Source organism: Macaca thibetana, chromosome 9 (genome assembly GCF_024542745.1).
Source record: "Macaca thibetana thibetana isolate TM-01 chromosome 9, ASM2454274v1, whole genome shotgun sequence".
In the NCBI taxonomy this organism is placed as follows: Eukaryota; Metazoa; Chordata; class Mammalia; order Primates; family Cercopithecidae; genus Macaca; species Macaca thibetana.
In genome coordinates, this window is record NC_065586.1 from 72,067,869 (window position 1) to 72,082,885 (window position 15,017).

Genomic DNA, 15,017 nt, shown 5'->3' on the forward strand with positions numbered 1-15,017 from the left:
AAGGTATCACTGGCAGCATTCCACACCATCTGCAATGTATAAATATATTCAGTTATTCAGTATATTCCAACTTAGCTAGCTTTAGTAATTTTATATTATTGGGGTCTTTGAGGAGAAAGGCATTCATTCTCTCCTGATTTATTCCTTATTATTAGTTCTGAACATTCGATTCAGCTGACAAGTAATCTAATACAGAAACAAAACCTTAAGATTTTTCACAATGAATTAAGTAACGGAAAGTTCTGGAGCCCATTCATTGTCTTTATTACAGTTGACTGGCTGAACACATTTGAGCACCCTTGACAGATTCCAGATTTGAATTGAAGAGACTTAAGGCAGGTCAAATAACTTGCAATAAAGGGTACTTGTCTTTGGAACTTGTCACTTGATACAGCCTTCTGCTTAGCTTCCCAATGTGGTATCAAATTGGTTTCTTTGACAATTAATTCTCTAAAAATTCCTCTTTCTTTCCTTTTTCTATCACTGTGATAAAAGAAAACACACCTTTCTCCCATTAGTGCATGTTTCCAAAAATTTGCTTTTTAAATTTAAATATTAATATAGCTTTTTTTGGACTTTCATACATACAACTGTATCTTCATGAGAGCTCGTATGTATAGGAACGCTTGGTCACTATAGATACCTCTTATAGTGTGAGCTCTTGGTGAGGGAAGAAGCACCATGGAGAATGAAGTCAGAAAAAGCTTCTATGATGGTAAAATAGACAAGAGTTCTAATCCCAGCATTCTCATTACTAGTTATATGACCTTGAGAATGTCTTAACCTTTCTCAGCATCAGTTATTGTTATCTGTAAAACAGGACATCTTTTATAAAGCCTAAATTATGATAATCTGCAGGATTTACTGTGCAGGGTAGGCCTTCAATAATGGGAAGTCATTTTTAAGAACCTTTTGTGTACTTAACACTGTGTTCATCTTTGGATAGAATACAGAAAGCTCACAAGGTATGACTGTCCCGAGGAGTTTAAAAATTTAGTTGAAGTTTAAAGTTAGCTGAGATATATTGCAGTAGATTTCATACTGCAATCACTTATTCTTTCACTCATTTATTAACCCATTCATTCAATAAATGTTTCTTATATGCCAAATACTACTTGTAGGGCCTGAACGGTAAATCAGTGATCATAAGTACACAGCTAGAGTCTGTGAAAATACACAATTTTAACTGACTAATTTTTTTGCTTCCTATACATAGTATACTTAGTGAATTAGAGTGGTTATAAAGACATTCTGGCTCCAGACTGCCTGGGTTCAGATCTCAACTCTGTCAGGAACTATGTGAGTAATTCTGGTCATGTTATTTTTAACTACTTTGAGCCTTGATTTCCTCATCTGCCAAATGAGATAATAATCATATGTATCTGCATGTGAAGATTAAATGAGTTAGTATAAATAAAGTGTATAGAATAACTTCCTGACCTACAAGACCAACAAAATGTTAATATTATTGTTATTTACTACTTTCCAGACATCAGATTCTTAATTTTCTTTCAAGAAATAACCTCCTCGTTTTCTCAGTCCATTATTTGGCCTGTAACTTAAGCTTAAGCTAATTAGCATGGTTCATTTTTCTCAGCCATGGTGCTTTGTTGAGTTAGGACAAAAGCCGGTCAATCAAGTTCAATCAAAGTCCTTTCTAGGGCTTTTGCTTGAGTGTCCAGGAAGATGCATTCTCTCTTTTCTAATAGAATTGAACCTTAGTTGATACAGTTCTAGAGTTTCTGGCAACTTTCTTATCACTATATGGATCCAGATAATGACAGCATCATGGAAGAAGACAGAACAAAAAGATGGGGAGAAACCAAACACTAATGATAACATATAAGCCTCTAGATAGAATGATGACAAAGATATTCCTACTGAATTTTTCAGTTATAGGTGCGAACAGATTACAATTTTTCTATCCCTTTTTATTTTTAGTGTTTGGCTAAGTTAGCCAGATTTGGTTTTTGTTGCTTACAGTAAAGAAACCTAACCAATAAATAACTGGGTTACTTAGAGGTTGATGCAAGTTTCTGATTATGAAATCTCTTTCCTTTTTCTTTCTCCTTCCATCTAATATAGTCCATCTTATACCACTTTATCAATATTTGTAGAAGTTTTCTTTTTTGAGTAGAAACCTGTGATTGTTTTTTCTAAGACTAGAACATTTCCTGAATCTACTAGGGATGACCAGAGTGTAGTCAGGAAGAAATGACAAAGTAAAGAAAGCTACAGATTGATTCAATTATAGGTAAATGGTGTGTTTTTGTGCTTGGTAAAATGAAAAATTAAATAGTACAAGTTTGTCAATGTGTATGCAGCAGTATAAGAGATCTAGTGTATATGTTCTAAAAAGCTACATCGAGATTAAAGAAGGATAATCAATTAGGCTATGAAAATAAATATGTGGCTACAAATGTTGGTAAGCACTATGAGGGAAAATATTGGGTACAAATATTAAATAACCAGAATATCACCCAAAATCAAAATCTTCACTAATAGTATAGCTGATATTTATTGAGCACTTAAGCATACAAGTACTTACCAAGTACTTCACCTTTGCAACCTAGCAGCTGACTAGGGTACCCTGTCCTTTGGCATTCACATAAAATTCACCTGAGTTCTCATTCTATATATAGATGTAAAACTCAAGAATCCCTTCTAATGGCCCCCCAGATTCTTGGGTTGAGGGCTTAGGTTTTTCTGGCTCTAATTGTTTTCTTCTACAGAATTAGTTTTTTTTCTTTTTTCTTTTTTCTTTTTTTTTTTTTAATTTCAGTATCTGTCTCTGGGCTTGTTGTCACTAATTTGCCTTCCCAACACCAGATTCACTTTGGTACCTTATCCTTCAAAGGACCAGTGATACAAAGTGAAATTTATAAGAGATTTGTACAAAAGTTGGGTATGGGTGTGGAATCGAACCAGGTACATACAGCAGTTCACATTGTGTTACTGCATGATCAATATCTTCAGTGAGAACATACAGCATTCATGGTCCAGGGACAATTTCTCAGTTATTGACCATTGTCCCTTCTGTTGCTAAGGCTTCCATCCCTCCACCTTGTTAGGCTTCTTCTCTTTACTCCACTCTGGGCACCTTCCTCTCCTGAGTTGTTTACTAAAACTTTACTTTTTTATTTAATACTTACAGCCACGTTATGAACTCTGTTATTTAATGTCATATAAACAAATTAGCCTCACTCAAATAATTTGGGGTTAGGAATTGCCAGTGCAGTTTGAGGCTAGAGAAATTCCTTGGCATAATATATCAAATTCTGACAGAAGAAGCTAGAAGACTGTACCTTCATGACTCTTAAGTGAGCTGTGAGAAATCCAGCAGGTGTGTATGAGGAAGAGGGATTAGTGGGGTAGAAAGAAGTAGGGGTTACCAAAAATGCAAGACAATTTTTAAAAAACTTTGGAGTTTTCATAAAGTATGATTTCTGAGTTTATAAGTAGAAGGGGTTAATTAGTAGGGAAAATAATTCAAAGCCTGGGAACAGATGCCAAGGCATAGACAGAAAATTGTTCTTCCTTTTTCTCCTCCACCTTTTCTCTTCATAGCAGAATCACATAGCTCACAAATGTCTTTTTTATGACTATGCAGTCAAAGTGTACTGCTTTGTTGTAAGACAATTAGTTCTTATTTGTTTGAGCGAATGTTCTATTATTTATAAGGAAAGGATGGAAGAATTTCTCCTACCAAATTTTTTCCTATCTTTCATTAAATTGTAATGTTCACATTAAAAGTGGAATGTCCACTTCCTTCAAATTTATTCCCCAAATGGTGATCACAGCTGAGAGTTTATCTGTAATATTTATGATGATGATGGTAGTAATGGGAAATATTTATGGAGCTTTTATTGTATGGCAGGCATTGGGGTTTCATTTAAGTCTCCAGCAATCCTGTGCAGCAAATACTGTTATTACCTCCATTTTATGTTTCAGAAAAAGAAAACAGACTCAGAACAGTTCAATGACACACTCAACGTCACATCAAGCAAATAAGTGGTTAAACTACATTTATGTAGGGAAGGTTAGCATCCTGATGATTTTTTCCCTCGGATACTTCATGGTTGCTTGGATGCTTACAATCACCATTGGATGCTTTCATGGCTGATTCTGTCGCAATTTGACATTCATATTATCAATTGGTGAGCTGGCCACTGCTGAATCTTTTCTATTTCATTAATAATGATTTCATTTTGAAGAAATTAGATAGATATAAGATAAGGGGGAAAAAACCTGTCACTATAAGCATACAATCATAGAAATTTTAGAATTAAAAGTTTTCTTAAGGATGATTAAGAAAACATTAAGGAATCTGAGGCACAGAAGCATCAACTGACTTGGTCAAGGTCAAACAGCTAGTTACATAATCACATTTTCCTTTGCCAAAGAAGTAAAGTGTTTTAAGTAATTTATTTTAATGTTGAGAGATCTTTATAAATCCTCCTGCATTACTTAGATAAATAATTCTACACTACAATTGTTTTTCAGTAATTTTGTTTGGCTATTTGAGTGTGTGTTTTTCATAATCTCTAACCCTGAATTTCTCATCAATTCAGCCCTCCAGATTTTATTAGGTTTTGCATGCTCAGGAAATAACACCATCAAAGCAGAGTTATCTCCACATACGCAGGACAATTATATTGATATATCATGTGCTGTATTTTAATTTCAAAATTATTGCCTCATTGTTTTTTCCTGGAGCCCAGTTTTATTTCTTTCCTCTTATCATTAAAGGTACAGCAACAACTAATTCACCCTTAAAAAGAAGAAGAGAAAAGAAAATGTTTGCTTAAAAAAATGTAGCTAGAAAAATCTCCCACAGAGTGAATTCCCACAGTGTTATGGAGGATGTAAATTTAGCCCAGTGTGATTCAAACAATCAAGTTAGGAATTTTAATTTAATGGTTTGTTCCTTTGAATTGTTAGAAGCTCACCTCATTGTGGAAGTTGTGTTTGAATTGGAGAAAATTGAACTGAAATGTGTTGAACTTGCCCCAATCAGGTTGTTCTAGGAGGTCTGATTCACAGGACTAGAAAGAATGAATCAACATATCCAACAAAAGGAGGCTTGAATGATTTCACTTTAATAATAATGATTCTATTATCCCCCAATATTTTAGAATTTAAATATTTGGTTTCTGTGGTGGCTATATTGTCTTAGTAGTTTTAATAGGGCTGGGGAATTATCCCCTTTTCATTCCAACATAACCCAAAGTCCTATGTTTTTGGTCTGTTGGTCAGAAACCTCAGTGCCTCACAATTTAGAGGGCTTGTGAATCAGCTTGGCGGTGGCAAATAAAATGCTGGAGGAGATTGAAAAAAATGTTGGAAGAAACTGCAGATAAGAAAAGGGAACAAATATTTTTTGTGATATTTTAGGGAATAGTTTAACAGGTCTAATGGGTCTAGAGAATCATAGCTTATGTTTGAAATTATAATAGTAAAATTTGGTAAAATACAGCACTTTTCTTAGAAAGTAAGAAAACATACAAAAAAGCCCATCAAGAGGAAAGTAACTTGGTTATAAACCTTTTTACATGTTTACCCATAAAGAAAGAAATGTTAATAAAGTGAGCTCTTTGACAGTCAAATGGAGTTCTTACCACTTAGAGGCTTTAAAAGTTAGGTCGGGTAGGAACTTCATAGCCACATATATTATTCAATTTCACCTCAAATACATTGAGACTAAGGCTCCAGGATAGTGTGTTATGCCAAGGATCACACTGGTACTGAGTTACAAAAGTATTTCCTTTCCCTTCATGCCATGATGTCTTCCTGCCTTCTCTTAGGAGTGCTTGTGACTCAAATAACTGTCATTGCTCCTGAGTCCCTTTCTTGGAATATAATGTTGGTGTTAGTTTATGGTGTGCATGTCTGTCGTTTTCAAGGGCCACAGTCATGTCACACATATGGTGGCATAATTATTCCAACCACAAATACTAACTGTATAGTGGCTCAGGACCTCTTCACTGCTTGGTGGTTCTGAAAGACCCAAGCCCTTTTCAGGCAGATCCAGTTCCTGCATTATGGTAACTGAGTTCCTTTTGCCGTGAGAGATGACATATTCACAGGTTCCTGGGATTGAGACCTAGACATCTTTGGGGAGACATTATTCTATGTACCACTCATAGTTCATCACTTTTGGTCATTTGATTGCTAACTCACCTTAACTACTTTCACACACAGATATCCGTTATACACAATGCCTTCCTTACTTCCCCAAATAGGAAATCTAGATGTAGTTATCCCCTTTGTCTGGAAGACGCAATGGAGCTTCAGAAAGATTACATTAGTTGTCCATGAACATAAAAAGGGGCAGGGGAGCTGGGATTCAAACCCTGTGTGTCTGATTTGAAGTCTGGAGTTTTAACACATTTACTGTAAAGTCCTCAAGCTTCATTCACAATAAGGCAGTGGTTTTTCAAATTTACTTTAGCAGCAAAACCTTATGTTAAATGAAATCTTACACATGTAACCAATATGTCCCACTTCACCACGTAGGAGTTCAAAACAAGGTCATCTCTCTTTTCATATTCAAATTAAATGATGCTAAGTCCCATCGTGGTGTCATGAAAATGTCTCTCTTTTCTCCTTGGACCTTTCCTTCCCATAACAAGCCCAACAATGCTAAAAGTGTATATTCAGTTCATGACATATAAGATACCATATGAAGAAAAAGTCCAAAATAGTCTAATGCACTTCCTGGGAGCCAAGACCTCCACTGCTGTTGTTGCTGTTGCCGCCACATGGTGTCACTGGTGGAGACTGTAGTACCAAAGCCACGGCACTGTGTGTCCATGGAAGACCACAGCAGAGACCTATCTGCACACACTGCCATTTTTGGCTGGTGGTAGACTGCAGATGTGAGGGGTGAATGGGAATTTCTTTTGCTCTGTGTTAGGCAGAGCTATGGTCATCCGTGCTCCTGCTCATATGGCTCTACCATTTAGGTAACTGCCCTTTCAAAACACAATCTATAGCCATTTGTCCAAAGCATTCTCACCCATAGTGTCTGTCTGGGAAGCTAAGGCATGAGGGTTTTCCTGTCTCAGAAACAGTTCATATCCCAAACCAGCCTCCCTTATACATCAACACCCTAACCCATGATATTAGAGAAAATCCTTTTTTGGGCCCATGGTCTGTCCCAATTAATGCATCCAAATGAGTGATATTTCTTTAGACATGCTACAACTAGATTAGACTGCAAGGAACAGAAAAAAATTAAATCACCAAATGAATAAGACACAGGTTGATTTCTTTCTCATATTGTATCTTGGTGCTCCACCATGTGTTCCTTACTTTCCAAAGGTCAACTCATAGTTCCAGGTACTCTCAAAACCTGAAAGCTATAGGCATCGCATCCAATATTTCAGTCAGAAGGTAGCAGGAAAGGGCAGGAGAGAGAATGACACCTCCTTTAAGGATACTTTACATCCTACTTTCTATAACTTAGGTGGTCAGGTGACCACACTTACCTGCAAGGAAGCATGGGCAATGTGAATTGTATTCTGAGTGCCCACATGTCCTGCTAAAATTGGAGGATGCTGTTCTTAAGGGAAAAAAAAAAAATCACGACCAGCAGTATCCATTTTAAGAGGGAGAATCCTTCCTTATTACATAGTCACCCCAGTTTATAAAACAGTTGGGAGCAGATTGCCCTGGTTGAAGCAACAGTAGTTTCTAAAGTCCTGCCCACTCAGCCTTCTATACCTTTGCTCTGGTCCTTGAGGCAGTGATAAGAAATATGGGACTACAGAACTCAGCTGGAAAACCATTGTACAGGGATGACAGCTTGCAGCTCAAAGGGTTATCTGCTTCCTGCTTTTAACAAACACATTTGCCTATTTTTCTTGATAAATTTAAAACTTATGGAAAAATTAAGATATAGTATAATAATAATATGCCTGTAACCCAGATTCACCCTCATCACGTAAGGTACCAGTGTTGTTTAAAAAATATAAGGAATTTTGGATTCTGCTAGAATTCCTTTGAACCACCCCACAGCCTCACTGTCCACTTTCTTCAAGTCTATGGCCAACACGGCTCTCCCCAACTTGTATCATAATTCTGGTCGGTATCCTTCTAGATCATTTTTTTCCCAATTAGCTAGAGTCCATACTTTATTCTTATTTCCTTTGTTCTTACCTAATGTCCTTTTTCAGTGGCAGGATTCCATACAGGGATGTCACATGATATTTAGGAGTTTAGTAGTCATGTCTCCTTTGAGTCCTCCTGTGGTGACAGATTCTCATACTTTGCTCGTTTTTGATGGCTTTCATAATTCTGGTTAGGCATTTTATAGGATGCCTCGCTACTTGGATTTGTCTGATGTCTTTATCACGACTAGGGTTATGGAAAATTTTGGTGGAGGAAGACCACAGAAGTAAAGTGCCATTTTTATAATGTCATACCAAGGGTCCATTTTATCGACATGATTTATGACTGTTGATACTCACCTTAATCACCTGGCTGAGGTAGTGTTTGCCAGATTTCTCCATTGTAAAGTTACTCTTTTATCCTCCTCTTTGCATGCTGTACTCTTTGGAAGGAAATCAGTAAGCCTGGCTCACACTTAAGCAGTAGGGAATGAAGCTCCTCTGCCCCCCATTTGAGGGAAGAATATCTTCTACATCTAGGATATAGCATTTGGAATGCTTCTGCATGAGGGATTTATCACTTCTCTCCCATTTATTTATCCAACCATTTATTTATGTCAGTATGGATTCATGGTTATTTATTTTATAATTTAGGTCCAATTCTACTTTATTTATTTTTGCTCAAATTGCTCCAGCTTAGAACATTGGGAGCTATTTCAAATAACTTTTATATCCCTTTGACACACCCCTAACCTCCCAGGGTCATTTTATTTAGTTATTTACTTTAGCAATTCTTTATTTTCTGGTACTACAAGATGCCCCCAGGCTCATTATGTCCCAGCCAGAGAATCAGCCATCTATTCAAGAAGCCCTGATTTCTTTTATTGGAGGATGATATAAATTGCTATTTCTTTTATTGGAGGATGTCTATGTACACATATACATATATATACACACACATATATGTATATACATATATACATATATATGTAGAGGATTTTCATTTTAACAGGATTTAGTTGTGAGCTAACAACAATGCAGTTCTAATTGTGGCATTTTTTAGCATTAAAGGAACAGGTGATAGAATACTTAGGGGGTGGTCCTTGGGGCTACTGGCCCCTACCACCATCACGTTGTGAAAGTAGTCACTTATTCAAATAGGTGACTTCAAACCTTTAAGCTTTCTTTGAGTCATAAACACCTTTTGGAAAGCTGCAAGAAGGTTAACAAACCTTTTGCCCAGGAAAAGAAAAAGCATAAGCAAACACACACAGAATCTGCCCAGGATTCCTAATGTTCATAGGCTCCTTGAAGTTCTGACCTAGGGCAGCTGGTGACTCCTGGACAGGGGACCATGGTGTAGCGGAAGGGCCAGGATGGCCACGTGCCTTGGTTCTTGGTTGCTGTTTTTCTCAAGCTTTATTTTCATTGTGACCTCTTTTCTGGTCAAGGAAATGGAGTCATTTAACAAATACATAAATAAAAGCCTGATTTAACATCATAGTTTCTTCATTGGTTGATTACAAACATTTTATTTTAAGCTGCTTCTTTTATGTACAATCATGATGGAGTTGTTTTGGGTTCTTTTTTGGTTTGTATGATTTAAAGAAAAAAAATCAGAGGTAATTTGCATGGTTTCTTTAATTCATATCTCTTTGAATTTTGTTTGAGTCACTTCCTCTTTGCATCAATGATTCCTATTTAAAACCGGTACAGTGAGAAGAAGTGTATATTTAGCATAAAGTTGTGCCTGTGAGAGCTGACATCAGTGCAAGACTGAAAGAGTTAACTAAGTTAAATCTCAGTACATTTTTCTGAAGCTGTGTTTAACACTGATTATTTCAAGGTGGTTTTTATAATCACTTCCAAATGTTTTAATGAGGCTGTTTTTCATTTTTCACTAGACTTCTTTAAAAATTTTTTCCTTTCCATATTGATTTTCCAGCCACTTTCCTTAATGCCACCATTGGCAGGCCCCTCCATGCACTTTTACAGTTTGTTCCGGAAACTCCCCTCCATCTCCTGGCCCCACCTCTCTTCCTGTCTCCTGGGTGCTCTTCATCCGAGGAGGATGCTCTTCTGCTCTGATTCCTCCTGGTTTCTCTTGCAGCCTGAGTCCTAGGCCATGTGCAGTTTTTATTTCAATCTATCCATTTTAGCTACCTCCTGCTGTCATTTTAGTTTTTAAACATCCTTCTGGAATAGAATCTATAAGACTTTGTGATTTTATTGAGTTTTTGATTATAAGCATTGGAAGATCTGTTTAATCATATGTGCCTTCCTTTGATTTCAGACTTGGCCTCAGAAGCACTTGCTTCCCTTCCCTATCTAGGTTTCCCTGGCCTGGCATGGGGCCCCGTCCCTACTGTATCAGGTAGCAATAGTTAATTAGGCTGCCCAAAGAAGGCAGGGCTGTGACACTTGTCACATGCCAGAGCTTTCAGACAGTTCTGTGTAAACACACGTTACCAGCCAGCCCAGGCTGATGTCAGAGATTAGAGTCAGAATGCGCCTGCCATTCCTTCAGACAGAGGTCCTGTTAGGTCATGATAAACAGCCACAAGATTTATGGTTTCCCAAAGAGGAAAACCAATTCCCCAGACTCTCTGAGAGTGATATCTGTATGCTGGACACTCTTCTCCTTGCAAACATCATGACGCAGAAACGAGATCACTCATCAAATGTGTTGTTGTGTCTTGCTGCAAGAGTGTTGGGTGTTTTCTAAAAGGTAATGATAATAAATGGTCCTGTTTTTCCTATTTTCTTTTCCTTACTCTTCTATTTGAACCCAGGGCCTATTCTCAATTTAGTTAAAATCTTTATAAATACAGCTTCCCACCCTTCCAAACTAAATTACTTACATAAGCTTATTGAGAGATGCTGCATTTTTCTTTTGAAATCAAAGTAGTATATTTATTTTTAATGGAGAAAGGAGGTGTGTCCCAGGTTGACGTCATGGTCTCTGTCAAGGTTATCAGAATTAAAAGCATGAATATAGTGTCCTTTATGTATGTGCTTGGGTATTTAAGCTTGCTAATTGACTATTCCCCCCAAAATGAGAAACTATTTATATATGAATGATATTAAAGTAGTTCTACCACTCAGTGGGGGAGAAGGCAAATTAGGTACTTTGTTTGTTTAAAAAAAAAGCTTTTTAAAACTTGGATTGTTGTACAAATTTAATGTTAATTTTCAAGACCAAATTGCTATTTTTCAATGTAGTGGTAATACTAAAATAACAATAAGTTATGGACACATAATAAGAATCCACATTTTCCTGAGAGCATTCAGATGGAACAATATGAATTGTCAAATCATTTGGATAAATACAGTCCCCAAAACCCAAATGTTTTCTTTTCACATATCTAAACATGTGAGTATTTGGAAATGTCAATTTAGGGTTGATATTTTTCTTCTTTCAAGCAGATATTTGGCACCCTGTGAACAGGACAGTGTGTGAGGCTAAAAATTATGTGTTAAATGCATTGCAGGTTGAAGCACAAAGGCCCACTTGAAAAGAATCTTTGGAAGATCACAGTATCAGGGTCTCTGTACCATGAACTGGGTTCCCAGACAATATCCTTTCATGATTTCTTCATGAATGCCCAAAGAAGTGATTGATCTGACTGTAGTCCTAGTCAGCTTGAGCTCTCCAAACTCAAGAAAAAAGTGTTACTTGAATTTGGGATCTTTTATTAATAAGATTAATTGGCATAAAATTTAACAGTTGAGAAAGGATACCAAAAAGTAAGATAAAATAGGGGTTCTAATGAGAAACAGATACCCATCCCCAAGGAAATAAATGTGAGCGCAGATGTAATGTTAACACAAAGAAAAGGGGAAAATGTGTAGTTGCTGTGCATAGTGGCAAGCTCCCTCCTAGGGCTACGTCCTGGCTTCCAATTCTGTTCCCCCTATTATCTCCAACTCAAAGATTCTGCTTTTGGAGCTGAAATTCTCCATGCTTTGCTCTACCCTAAGGGAATGCATTCAGTTTTTCTGGAAGTTTTTATTTTGTGAAAGCTAAATCTCTTTGCTTTTATCTCAGCAATGATGTATTTTCACAAACGCAGGGCTGGCAGTCCCAGCAACAATTAGTCCAGCCTCTGCCTGGTCCCGCAAGGGGATGGGCAGCACCAGCTCACTCCCACTGGCATCCATATCCTCATTAATTTTTTTCTTTTCTGACATGCTTTTCTTTTTTGGTTCTCTTAACTGTGACCAATCACAGGGTCAGCTTGACATCTGCTTGTTCCATAAAGTCTTTCTTAAGGATTCTGGCCTCCTTGTTCTCACTTTCCTTGGATGCTGAATGACACTGGCTCCTGATTGAGCCCTTGGTTATGTACTATCTTCTACTTCTTTCTCTCTCTCTCTCACCTCACATATGTTAGCTTCAGTCTTATCAGCTAGACCGTAGGCAGCTTGAGAGACAAGAGACTCATCTTCCAGGAGGTCTCTTCATCACCACACTCATGATGAGGGGCATGTAATTTTTACTATTTGCCACATCTCCATTGTGGGCTTGATGGACTTGGATAACAAGGAGATTCCCTTTTCTTGAGAGGAAGGAGGCCCTGAAGAATGTATTGGAAAATATTCTCTAATTATGTCATTAATGGATTATAAAAGATGATTGGGGTTTCTGAGACAGATATCACAAGTTATTAACTGTCCACTGTTGTGAATAAATTTCAAATTCCTGAGATCGATTATTTTGGGCAAAATTAGCCTAACATTATTGTTTCAGCAAAGTATCTGACAATGCTATCTTTTTGTAATCTTTTGGGACATGCAAACTGAGCTAGCTCAGTGCTTTACAGATTGTTTTTCCATGTGCTAAAATCAGTTACACTTGCATTTTTAAAATGTGGCTTAAAAAATTCATAATGCTGTTTTCCCAACTGGCACATATCCCTTATGGCACTAAACCACATTTCTGGGGTAAGGTGGATGAGATGTTTTAGGGAGATGCACCAATGGACATTTTTAAATGAAAACATTTATTTTATAGATTCAGGCAGGGGGTACATGTGCAGATTTGTTACGTAGATATATTGCATAGTGTTGGAGTTTAAGCTTCTAGTGTACCCATCACCTGAATAATGAACATCATACCCAATGGTTAAGTTTTCAACTTACATCTCTCAACTCACCTTTCCCCCTTTTGGAGACCCTCAGTCTCTGTTATTTCTCTCTGTATGTCCATGTGTGCCCATTGTTTAGCTCCCAACTTACAAACGAGAACATGTGATATTTGGTTTTCTGTTCCTGAGTTATTTCACTTAGGATAATGGCCTCCAGCTTCATCCATGCTGCTGCAAAAAACATGATTTCATTCTCTTTATGACTGTGTAATATTTCATGGTATTTTATATATATAATATATATAATCTCTATTGTATATAATATATAATATATATTATAGATTATATATTATAGATTATCTCTATATATCTATATATCTATACTATGTATCTCTATATATCTATAATATATAGATTATCTATAATATATAATCTCTCTCTATATATATATATAGAGAGAGAGAGGGAGAAAGAGAGAGAGAAAGAGAGAGAGAGAGCATCGTATTTTCTTTATCCAATCATCCACTGATGGATACTTAGGTTGATTCCATGATTTCACTATTGCAAATAGTGATGCAAGAAAAAATGCATGCAGATGTCTTTTTGATATAATTTCTTGTCCTTTGGGTAGATACCCAATAGCGGGGTTGCTGTGTCAAATGGTAATTCTAGTTTTAGCTTTCTGAGAAATCTCCACGCCGCTTTCCATAGAAGTTGTACTAATTTATATTCCCACCAACAGCAAGTAAGTGTTCCAGTTTCTCTGCATCCTCAACATCTGTTGTTTTTTGTCTTTTTAATAATAGCAATTTTGACTAGTACAAGATGGTATCTCGTTGTGATTTCAATTTACATTTTTCTGATGATTAGTAATGTTGACCATTATTTCATATCTTTGTTGCCACTTGTGTATCTTTTTTCGAAAAATATCTGTCACTTTTAAATGGGGTTAGTTGGTTTCCTTTCTTGTTGAGTCGTTTGAGTTCATTGTAAATTCTGGATATTAGTCTTTTGTTGGATGCATAGTTTGCAAGTATTTTCCCCATTCTTTAGGTTGTCTGTTTATTTCTTTTGCTGCGTGAAAGCTTTTTTTAAAGTACCGTCTATTTTTGTTTTTGTTGCATTTGTTTTTAAATCTTAGTCATAAATTCATTGCCTAGGTCAATGTCCTGAAGAATTCTCCCTAGGTTTTCTTCTAAGATTTTTATAGTTTCATGTTTTACATTTAAGTCTCTAATCCATCTTGAGTTAATTTTTGTATATAGTAAAGGATACGGTCCAGTTTCATTCCTCTGCATGTGGCTATCCAATTTTCCCAGCACCATGTATTGAAAGGTATCTTTTCCCCAGTGTATATTTTTGTCAATTTTGTTGAAGATCAGTTTGTGGTAGCTATGTAGCTTCATTTATTGGTTCTCTATTCTGTTCCATTGGCCTATGTGTCTTTTTTTTTATTTTTATTTTTAACTAATACCATGTTCTTTTGGTTACTATAGCCTTGTAGTATAATTTGAAGTTAGGGAACATGGTGCCTCCAGCCTTGTTCTTTCTGCCTAGGATTGCTTTGGCTATTCTGGCTCTTTTTCAGTTCCATATGAATTTTAGAATAGGTTTTTTCCTAATTCTGTGAAAAACGACCTTGGTAATTTGTTAGGAATTGCATTGGATGTGTATATTGCTTTAGGCAGTATGATCATTTTAACAAGATTAATTCTTCCAATCCATGAGCTTGGGATATTTTTCCATTTGCTTGTGTTGTCTATGATATCTTTCATCAGTGTTTTGTAGTTCTCCTTGGAGAGAGCTTTCACATCCTTGG

At 36.6% G+C, this 15,017-nt stretch overlaps 1 long non-coding RNA gene across 1 annotated transcript in view; it reads left to right on the top strand.

Moving 5' to 3' along the window:
* The first annotated feature begins 794 nt into the window (after window positions 1-794).
* LOC126962182 (uncharacterized) overlaps window positions 795-15,017 on the top strand; it is a 68,450-nt gene continuing 54,227 nt past the window's right edge. Inside the window, exons 1-2 of the long non-coding RNA XR_007728613.1 lie at window positions 795-965; window positions 1,217-1,299. This is a non-coding gene — a long non-coding RNA (uncharacterized LOC126962182). The remainder of the gene's footprint in view (window positions 966-1,216; window positions 1,300-15,017) is intronic.